Source organism: Dermacentor andersoni, chromosome 1, assembly GCF_023375885.2.
Source record: "Dermacentor andersoni chromosome 1, qqDerAnde1_hic_scaffold, whole genome shotgun sequence".
In the NCBI taxonomy this organism is placed as follows: Eukaryota; Metazoa; Arthropoda; class Arachnida; order Ixodida; family Ixodidae; genus Dermacentor; species Dermacentor andersoni.
The window spans coordinates 341,440,360-341,449,938 of NC_092814.1; the positions used below are offsets into that span (position 1 = coordinate 341,440,360).

The window sequence follows — 9,579 nt, forward strand, 5'->3', positions numbered from 1 at the left end:
CTCTGGTATCAGCAGGAGCAGCAGGTGGCCACTCCAGCATCCTGCCGTGCTTCGGGCTCCGGTACGAAAGTCCCTGCCCCTGCCGAGTGATGGCAAGTTGTGTTTCTTCCTTCGCCATCAGTGTTAATAGCTGTGCTGCCGTCAAGGTGATTTGATTGGCGCCGATAGCACTGTGCGTCGCGTGATATTTCTATATTGAATTTACAGCGTAGTGGTCCCTTTGGGGTGCTCTCGGTATGTAGTTTGCATTCGGCTGGTCGAAACCAGCCGTTCTGAACACATTCGCGTGGTCTATTCAGAGCGCCGAGCTCCAGCAGAGAGCATTAGGAGGCGGTGCTGTATGCCTTGAACCTGAGACCGCGACCGTGATCTGAAAGAACCTCCATCACGCGGCTACTCTGATGGCTCTGGCTGCAGCTAGCACGTTCGGCTGGGGCAGTATTTCTACGGCTCCAATCCCGAGAGGGCTCCGCACCGCTGTAAAGCGACTTGGAGCGTCGTAGGAACCACCAGAGTGTACCACAAGAGGCACCGTGTTGGCCTATTTTCCTTAAACTATTCATTCGTATTAAAAGGCCTCTACTCATCAGAAAAAATTGAGAGGCATTTCAAGCGTTCAAGTATATTTTTAGTATTTGGTGCTTTTGTTAGAGAATATTCATCTTGTTTTTTTTATGATGGCGTTTTACATGGCAAAACCACGATGTGACCATGACGCACGCCGTAGTGTGGGACTCCGGAATAATTTTCACCTCCTGGTGGTCTTTAACGTGCAGCTAAGCCTAACTGTTCGGGTTTTTTCGCGTTTCGCACCCATCCAAGTGCGCCCCCCATGGTCGGGATTCGTTCCCGCGATCTCCTGCTTTGCAGCGCAATACCATAGCCACTAAGCAACCACGGCGGGTTACAGAGAGTCTGTATAAGTCATTCTCACCGTTCGACAAACAAACCTTAAATCGAAAAAGTACCTGCTTGTCCAGTCAGTAATATACGCCTTTTTTACATATGTTTCGTCCATTGAGTGAACGCCGGTCTGCACGATAAGAAAAAAAAAAATTCTAGCAGCTTTAGCTTCGTGGACAACTATTTTTTGGCGCGGAAGCGAAGGCTACGGATCCAAATCGCGACTTTTGCACCGCTGCAGGAAGTAGTCCCGCAGTACGGCTGACGTTTTCTTATGTTCAAAAAACACGGTCTTGTTTTTTCAAAGCATAAAATTGGAACAACGCGTAAAAGTCAACAGTAAGCGACTGATATTTAACTGTTTTCGTTAGTTTTCCCTGTTGAGTTCTCACATACTCGAGAAAAGAGCCCATTTTGGCGTCGGTCAAAGTCAAGATGGCAAACGGATAATTGCGGCGGTGTCTTCTTGTGTGTGTTCGTCGCTTCTGTCCCGAATGGTAATTGATTCCCAGGTAGTGAAAATTAATTTGGAGTGTCTTCCTCTACGGCGTCCCTCATAATCCAATCGAACTTTTGCCACGTAAATCCTCCAGAATTCACCCTTTCCGCCTCTGACCTTACGAGGAGAGACTGATGACCAACATGAAAAACAAAATACTGTTGAGGCGAACAAAACACGTTTTTAATTCGTCAACGCGGAAACCAGGTCAACCCGTCTGGAAATAACAGTCGACGCCGGCGTCGGTTGCGCGTTCAACGTCATACGGCCACTTCGGGGCTCAGGTACAGGCTGCTTTGGTGCCTGTTCGGAAATTGATAGATATCGGCTGTATAAATATTGACTAGCTTCTGAAATGTACGCCAAGATAATGGTATCTGCCAGCACTGAAATGAATGAGCCATGCAACGTCGGAAAATATCAAAGCCAAAGCCTGTGCCACACTCAATCGCCGGGACTCCGCCGCATACGAATACACGTGCAGAAAACTTCGTGCCACAGAATAGTTGTCAGCGAGTATTGAGTGTGAATTGGTTTCGATGTACTTTTTGTCGTTCATTTCCTGCTCCTTTCTTGTTGTTCATTTTAAGTGCTGGCCCAGGAAGGTCACAACCTCTTATTGTACTGGGTAACTACGCGTATAATATTAACAAGTGTATAAGCTTGTCCTTCATATTTCGATCCAATGTATTGCCCCATGTCCTGTAACCGCCTCCGTATGGAGGCTTGCACTATGTATGAAATAAAACTAAACAATTACCGGCAGTGGTTGTCGAGTGGGTAAGGGGTTGCGCTGCTGAGTCCGAGGTCACCGGTTCGATCCTCGCCGAGGCGGCCGCTTTCCGAACGGGAGCGCAATGCAAGAACGGCCACGTATACCGTGATTTGGCTGCGTATTGAAGAACCCCACCGGGTTGAAATATTATCTGAAGAAGGCTCACTATGGTGTGACTCATAATAATATCGTAGATTTGGCTGGTAAAATGGCCGAATTGAATAAAAAAAAAAAGACTCGGTGGCACAGTCTGACTAAATGTACTAGCCGAACTTTTCCTTCCCATTTTGTCATTTGCTCGTCGGGGCAATGAAATCGTTTAAGCATGCAGTAATTACAGCCAAGATGGTGTGCACGAATCCCTATGCCTTGTAATCTCTGACGGCCAACGTGCCGCGAATGCGTTGCGGGAGTTTTATTTTTACGGTTTTGTAAGCGTAAATCCCAAGGAAAGTACACTGTGAGTATTCTCCAAGCAATCCATTATAATCAATAATTTCACATTTCATAGCAACTTCCTAGAAAACTTGCAATTTCAACATGATCAAAACGCATTTGAACTTCGTGCGAGAGAGCTCAACGCATAAGTTTAGTGAACTGCATAAAAAGAGATCCTCGCCGCGTGAGAAGAAGAAAATACATACCACTAAATGAATTATTATGCTATATGTGATGTCCTTCTAAGGCAAGTATAATTAAAGTGCGCTATTCTCAACTATCGTGACACCTCTATGGTCGCTGAGTATTAGGAACAGCTACGACTCCGTTTGTGTTGAAACATCAACAACAACAACAAAGGCTCAGTGTGCTTCCACTCTGTGAAGAGAGATGACCAGCGAGGTTGTGTATGTGGGCCGCTTAATGGCCAACTACACCTACGCCACGGGTCGGTCCGGCATTGCACTATCTTCGGGATCTGACCGCGTAATGGTAGTTTTCTATCTACACGCGGACACGATGCTGAGGGAACAAGCTTTGAAGAGCTTCGGTATAATTCGCTGAAAAATTACTTACGCCTTCGTTTTTTTAATTAAATAATGAAATAATTAATGGCGAGTACGAACGCGAGAGCAGTCGCACGAGCGCGTTCGCGCGGTAACGCCTACGGACGCCAACGAGCCAGCTGTGGAAGACGACGGTGACGCTGGAACCAATTCTGATGATGATAGTTTTCTCTTAACACACGGATAAGATCATCGAGGAACTAGCCCTTAACAACTTCGCTGTAAAAAATCTTAGGACACCTAAGCATTTAGGAGTTGTGAATGCGAAACATTAAAGTACAACCGAACGCCGCTGAGTGGTCCTTCGAGTTATGAGCACTTCATGGGCTTTAAGGCATGCGAGTTAAGACGCCTGGCCTAGCACAAGGCTGGTGCACTTTGATCCGTGACGTAATGCTATCTTGCCCGCCTGCCATGGAATCTAATGGGGACACTCTCGAGTGAGTCACGGTGACGTTGATGTCATTGCATTCGTCACGCCCGGCTTGGCTATCAGGATCTCATGAGGCAGAGTGCAAAGGCCTACGAACCGCCCAGTGGGTAACACGCGCGGCTTCTGAACGTGGGTTCGTACGTTCGAAACTCACAACCACCAATATCTTTGCTTTCTAGTTTATTCTGTTTTCTTTCTTTAATTTCTTCATAGCGATTACCGAGGTGAAGTTAGGACGCAGGGGACAGTTTGCGCGGCCAAGGAACGCGCTGATAACACAGTCTTCCGAGAGCGAAGTTGACGTGATAGGCGGTGATGTCCCCTCCCTTTCGCGCGCACTTTTCCGTCGAGTCGCGCCTTCCTGTAGCCTTCCCGTAGGGCTGGCTGCCACTCCGACTTCATCTCGTAACACCCACTTCCCAACACTTTGTCCCTTCCTCTAGACATCATCAGCCTCCACATCCTATACGGAGTATTAACGGAAGGAAAAGTAATGCTTTTTGTGCCTCGGATTATAACGTGCTTTTGAATCATACGCGCTGAAGGATTTGGCCACAATACATGGAAATCAACTCTCCATGGCCTGTGTCGTCTGTCCTCCTTATTTCAGTCACGTTTTCGCAGTGTCTGCCATAGTACGTCGCCCTGCCAACAGACTCGGCAAACAACCGTGTTCAAGCTATCCAGCTTGTCCACCAGGGTAGCTGCACTGTCGGTATTAATCACTCGTGCACGTAGGGACCATAAAATGAATCTGTCCGCGACCACCTACACGATGACATCATTATTTGCTAGGCTTCCCCTTTTCGCCAGCGAGTCAAGCTGGCTTCACACAACGCAGCAAAGTCCTCTGACAAGCATCACGTGACTGAACCCAAACGAACTGCTCCGCCAGCTGCTTATCTGCTTCGTCCTTGTGTGCGCAGTGATTGGGCAACACTGAGTCACCTAATGCTCGTCAGCACAATTTGTTCCGTCACTTTAATCCAGCTTGAGTGTGTGCCTAGAAGCGGAAACGCAGCGCAAAAAAGAAAAAAAAAAAAACCGAGGATGTGTGTGTCATTGAAGCTCACTGGCCTCTTCGTTCGATCGCCAGTGCTGCCTTCAGCTTTCCTGTCGTTTTCAACGGGAGTCCTCCTCACATGCTTAATTTTCCTGCACTAAATGGAAGTAGAACGCATTAAACCTTGGTTTAATATGGGACACTATTTCAGCAGTATTGGAAGACTCTTAGCAAGTAAGTAGCGCAAAACACGAAGGAAAATGTTGCGAGCTGAACCGCTTCATAGTGCATGACTCGGCACCTGCAGCACACGGTCAGGTTTGTCCGCAGTCTCAGAGATCGTAACGGAGCAAAAGGGTTCCATCTCTGAGGGCACGTGCTGTCCAAGTGGGAGAGAAAGAAAACTCGGGAGAGAAAGACAAGCCGCTTGAAAATTGTTGCGAACCGTACTAACACGGGACATTGCTGGTTAATGAAAAGCATGCGACTCTGGTTTACCTGCAAAAAATTATCAATAAACTTTGACTTATTATAGGCTACCATCAACCTGTGTACTGAAGCATCGGTAACCGTCCTTCGAAACCGCTGCGGCATTTCGCCCATCGTTGGGCAGCCGCGAAGCAGTCAAAAAGTTCACCCAGGTGAAGCGCGTTACTGATTAAGAATGGCCACTAGTCAGAAGAAGCCGTTTCAGCCCAGAAAGCGATGGCTTTGCGCTGCCGTCTAGTTATCTACCACAATGGTTCAGAGGTGGCCTGCAATGGCATGGTTCAAGCACTTACATGATGTTCTGAGGGCAGCAAGATAAGGATGGTGACAAAGATAGGCATGCCATGAACATGTTCAGCTATCGAGAGGAAAGCACGGCGCAAGTGGTGTTCCGATCCAAGCGTCCCTTCCTAACTTTGCAGCCCGCTCCGCCTATGCGTGGTCGACGGTGGGGACGGCGACTCGGCTGTTGGGCGCGTCCTGCTGGTGTCACGCGATCCTCCAAGACGGCGCTGACGACAGCGCCCATTGTTCCTCTGCTCTCTAAGCCATCGCCCTACGGCTTCCTTCAAAGGTGATCAATTCAAAATGATTTTCGAGGAAATATTCCATAAATTTATAAAAGCCTTTGCAATTAGGCATAACATCAGCACTAGCCACCAGCAGGCAAACTGCTAAAGCTGACTCTCTTCTGACCCAGAGAACCAAGAACTCCACTACAGTCGAATCGCAGTCGTAATATTTATCGATATAAATCAACTGACACGGTTTGTTATGACATTCTTACAGAGAAACATAAAATGTGTAGATTTTTTGACAAATCTTACGATATCATTACGCTTTGCCTTTCAAACAAACGGTAATTTGTTACAATGAAAGTCTTCACTTCCTCAGCACTAAATGCACAGAAATGAGTATAACACAGGGCACCGTTCCACGGTGTGTTCTTTTCAATTTGTATACGTAAATTATTTCCCCATCCCTTGGCCTAGAGTACCGCACAGTTTAAAATACAGTACGTTGTACGAGCACAGGAAATGTGTGCTCAAGCCAATATTTTCCGTATCGCGGAAACTGTACAACGTCGGGGAAATTGCTAGTGGCGCCACCTCATTGTATTCAGCTGTGGCCGCTCATTCTACAGCATGCGCTTTTCGGTGGTGCTATTGTGTCTGACCGATCATATGTGAAATCACCTGAACCATTTTTGACATGTTAGTCACGAGAAAAAAACCAAACCAGTTCAGGCAGTTTTCACGTTTTTGTTACGTCAATTGAAATAGTGTATGGAAACGAAATCACAACTTTGCACGTGAACAATAGAATTTCGAATAGCAGCTGATGAGGCTGCGCTGTTTCAGCGAAACAGTTGAACAGCGACTTAGAGTTCCTAAGAAATTCGTAGAAATACAGTGTAAATGACATGCATTTATTTATTTATTTATTTATTTATTTATTTATTTATTTATTTATTTATTCATTCAATAAGACCACTGAATACCCTGCGTAAGAGGGTATTAGAATTGGGGGAGGGGGAGGAGGCACACGAACATACTGTCATAACAATTTCTAAAGAATACAACAAACGCGCCTAAATACGCGACTGAATACGCAGACACGACTATGCATAGTAAAGTCAGAGTTGTGATGAAACCCAATTAACAGTATATTAGAAGAAACACCTGGAATTCAGAATACATAAAAGACACTCAAAGAGGATAATTCGAAAACAAAATCTACCGGATGGCAAAGGTACCAGAGGAACAACCCCCCCCCCCCCCCCCCCCCCCCAGTATAGAATATAACTCATCCAAAAAGAAAAGAAAAAAACTTTCACAGTGCACAGAGACACCAAATTATGACATAAGTACGCAGGATTTGTTGAAATTTGCCGGGGTGAACTTCAGTAGGCAATGTCTGATGGTAGGTTATTCTAGCGAAGTATGAATCTGCGTATAATGAATGAGCGCAAAGATCTGAGTGATACACACAGTGCTTTGACTTAGAGAGGGGGATCTCGGCGAGAGAAAATGACAGAGTGTGAGTGAAAGAAGCCATCAATGCAAACGGTCGTGATGGTGAAGTTTATGAAAGAGCGATAGGATCGCGTGTTTGCGGCGTAGTGATAGCGGATACAATTCGGCACGATTCTTTAAACATGCAGCACTAGAGTCCGGGGGATAATCTGTACAGATAAAGCAAGCAGCACGGCTTACAAGTATTCAAGGTTACGTACGATGGAGTCCTGGTTCGGATCCCAGGTGGCGCATGCATATTCGACTTTGAGGTATCACTAATGCGGTGTATATGGTAGATCTTTCTTTTTTTCTTTAACTGTAAACGCGCTTGCTTTAGTCTGTGTCTTATAATTTGAAATTTGCGGGTAACAGATGCAAGTGTAACGTTGATGTGATGACGAACATATTGGATCCCATTGAAAATTGACTCCTCAACAATCTTATTAGCAAGAGAGTATGACATTGCAATACGAGACGAGGAGCGTGAAAATGACATGCACTTAGCTTTAGCATAATTTAAGGTTATTTACCGGTCTGAAAACCATGTACTCAATGCGTTTAGGTGTGGTTGGAACGCTTCACGGTTAGTCAGTAGACATTTTACGGAATATGGCTGAATCATCGGCGAACCTTCTTATTCGGGACGACATGCAGTCAGGCAAGTCGATAATATAGACTATAAAAAGCAAAGCACAAAGCACACTTGCTTGAGGAACGCTGGACGCCACTGGAATAAAGGAGGAGTTGTGGTATTCATGGTGCAGGTGTTCTTGTGCAAATTGGATTATTTCGCTAGGAACTATTTTTTTACCTGCGCCCTGCTGCCCCGGAAATTATAATTTCATACCCGCCTCTGTACTGCGCTTCGAGTGAGCACGTGCCGTGTTAGTGGATTTGTCACACAATATAAGTGCCACGCAAGGGTGACAAAGGGCTTATTTTGTGCTGTCACGGCTCCAGGAACTGTGGCCACGCTGCCATTCGGCGAAGCTGCAGCAGCTGCTCGACGCCCGAGAATCGCACGCAGCAGCCCAACTGGCGTCATTGAGGAGGTAATGTACGGTATGTGCACATCGGCCATTGGCGACGTTGTACTGCGAATCGAACGTTAGAAGTCACTTATGCATTATTTGGCGCGTGAGTGTTTCAGCAGAATTTAATGACATTTTGCGATGAACCTTTGCGAAACAAGATCGGAAATGTTGCACGTTTATCGAATTGTTTTAGCAAGACTTGCTATTTGCATAGGCTGCGGTCAGGGTTCGAAACGACTGCTTCCGAGCCACAGATTCTGCAGTACAGGAAGACATGAGGCAACCAGGGTCGCAAGACAGAGGGAGAATCGTTAAAAAATTTAATGTAGGCTTTTACGTGCGAAAACCAGGATCTCATTATGGTGCACGACGTAGGTGGGGACTCGCTAAATTTGGACCAGCTGGGGTTCTTTAACGTGCACCCAAATATAAGTACACCGGTGTTTTCGCATTTCGACCCTATCGTAATGCGAGGCCGCCGTGGCTGGGATTCGGTCCCACGACCTCGTGCTTAGCAGCCCAATACCATAGACACTAAGTAACAACGGCAGTTGAGGCAGAATCGTCGACAACTGCTAGAACGACATATTGCTCGTTAACGACTATGCGTCCATGCCCGGTTACCTGCATGCGGAAAAATCGGTGAATTTGCTCGGCCCAATTTCGTTGCAATTGGCCTTCGCACTGCGACGCTCGTCACCGTCCTCGAACGAGATTTAATTCCAACGAACAGTTCTTTTCATATATTTTTTAAAATAAATGCATGACCCATGGGTGGGTGGTTGATTAACATTTGACCCTCGCAGTGTCCCGACCTGCCGGCGTGCTGCCCTTTGGTGACGCTGCGGTGGCTGCTCGACGCCGAAGAATCGCACGCAGCAGCAGCGCCACGAGCAGCGCTCACTTCGCCAAGTGCATCGCATGCTGCAGCTGTTGCGCCTCGAGCGACCCAGTGTTGCCGAACGAGTTCACGTCGACTATTCTTTCTCTAGAAAGAGTCGACGCGCGTGGTCACCACGTTTATGTTAACTCTTTTGCTTTCGTGATCCGTCACTTTTTGTTCTACTCCTTCTTTAATATATCAATAAATATGGTTTTGATTGTCTACTCGCGTGACGTCTATGCTAAAACGCTGTCGTTATGCGAGAAGAGATGATTTCAAGCTGTGCCGAAGTCCCTCCTGTTCTATACCCTTAGTATCAACAATCGCAAAAAAGGAGTACAACAACTGAAATTATGACGGTGTGTTTCGCGGTCGTGTACCGCGATCTTCTGGTAGTCCTGTGCTTAAATGCAGCAAACAGTTTTAAGAAAGTAAAAGCAAGAGCAACACAGTAGTTCTACCGCAACTTTCGCGGTGGATATCTGGAAACTGGTGCTACCCTTAGGATTCGATCAAAATGAATATTGTTGCGTAGGAA

At 46.5% G+C, this 9,579-nt stretch overlaps 1 long non-coding RNA gene across 1 annotated transcript; it reads left to right on the forward strand.

The window, feature by feature from the left end:
* The first annotated feature begins 5,388 nt into the window (after positions 1-5,388).
* LOC129381234 (uncharacterized) lies at positions 5,389-9,265 on the forward strand. Its single transcript, XR_008609450.2, has 3 exons — positions 5,389-5,680; positions 8,085-8,186; positions 8,965-9,265. It is a non-coding gene; the product is annotated as an uncharacterized lncRNA (long non-coding RNA).
* The last annotated feature ends 314 nt before the right edge of the window (positions 9,266-9,579 follow it).